The sequence below is a fragment of the Nothoprocta perdicaria genome, unplaced genomic scaffold (genome assembly GCF_003342845.1).
Source record: "Nothoprocta perdicaria isolate Ctin4 unplaced genomic scaffold, notPer1 scaffold_839, whole genome shotgun sequence".
Lineage (NCBI taxonomy): Eukaryota > Metazoa > Chordata > Aves > Tinamiformes > Tinamidae > Nothoprocta > Nothoprocta perdicaria.
The window spans coordinates 889-2,117 of NW_020456131.1; the positions used below are offsets into that span (position 1 = coordinate 889).

General features: G+C 71.3%; 1 long non-coding RNA gene across 1 annotated transcript in view; it reads left to right on the plus strand.

Moving 5' to 3' along the window:
• The first annotated feature begins 277 nt into the window (after positions 1-277).
• Positions 278-1,229, plus strand: part of LOC112958303 — a 2,209-nt gene continuing 1,257 nt past the window's right edge. The window contains exons 1-2 of the long non-coding RNA XR_003251405.1: positions 278-417; positions 909-1,025. This is a non-coding gene — a long non-coding RNA (uncharacterized LOC112958303). The remainder of the gene's footprint in view (positions 418-908; positions 1,026-1,229) is intronic.

Sequence of the window (1,229 nt, forward strand, 5' to 3'; positions counted from 1 at the left end):
GTCCCCCCGGTGGAGGAGAAGCCCCCCAGCCCGGCGCCCTCGGAGGGGTCGCAGCCCGAGCCCCCCGTGGCCGTGGTGACATCAGCAGTGACGTCACCAGTGGTGACCTCAGCGGCGGTGACCTCGGCGGTGACAGTGACCTCAGCGGCGGTGACGTCAGCGGTGACGTCAGCAGCGGCGGCAGTGACGTCAGCGGCGCTGCCGGCGTCGCCGCCGCCCCCCGCCGCGGCCGCCCCCCCTGCGTCCCCCGAGCGCGAGGAGGCCGAGGCGGCGCGGCCGCTGCATCTGGCCAAGAAGCAGGAGACGGCGGCCGTGTGCGGGGACACGGACGAGGACGAGGCCGAGAGCGGCGGCGAGGGCATCTTCCGCGAGCGCGACGAGTTCGTGGTGCGCGTCGAGGACATCCAGGCGCTCAAGGTGCCCCGGCGACCGGCGCGGGCACAGGGACTGGGATTGGGATTGGGGCTGGGATTGGGGAGGGACGGGGACACGGCGGGATCCAGGAGGGACTGGGATTGGGAGGAACTGGGAAGGACTGGGAGGGACTGGGAAGGGCCTGGGGGTCTTTGGAAAGGATTGGGAATGGACTGGGAAGGGATTGGGGGGCTCTGGAAGGGACTGGGAGACTCTGAAAGGGACTGGGGGTCTCTAGGAGGGACTGGAAGGGACTGGGGAGGACTGGGGGTCTCTGGGAGGGGCTTGGAATGGACTGGGAGGGCCTGGGAAGGGATTTGGGAGGAGCTGGGAGTCTGTGGGAGGGACTGAGGAGTCTCCAGGAGGGAGCAGGGAGTGCTGGAGCAGGCCTGTGGATCCCGGGGGCTCCCGGGCGGTCCCGGTGGGTCCTGGGGGGTCCCCGGGGGTCCGTGGGGGGTGCGGGGCCTGGGGGCGTGCTGACCCCCCCCCCACAGCTGGCACTGCAGACGGGCCGGGAGCCGCCGCCGATCTGGCGGGTGCAGAAGGCGCTGCTGCAGAAGTTCACCCCCGAGATCAAGGATGGGCAGCGGCAGTTCTGTGCCACCAGCAACGTGAGCGCGGCGGGGACACCCCGGCGGGACAGGGGGACACCCCTGGGGCAGGGGGACATCTCCAGGACACAGGGACACCCCTGGGGACAGGGGAACACCTCCGGGACATGGGAACACCCCTGGGGACATGGGGACTCCCCTGGGGCAGGGGGACATCTCCAGGACACGGGGACACCCCTGGGGACAGGGGAACACCTCCGGGAC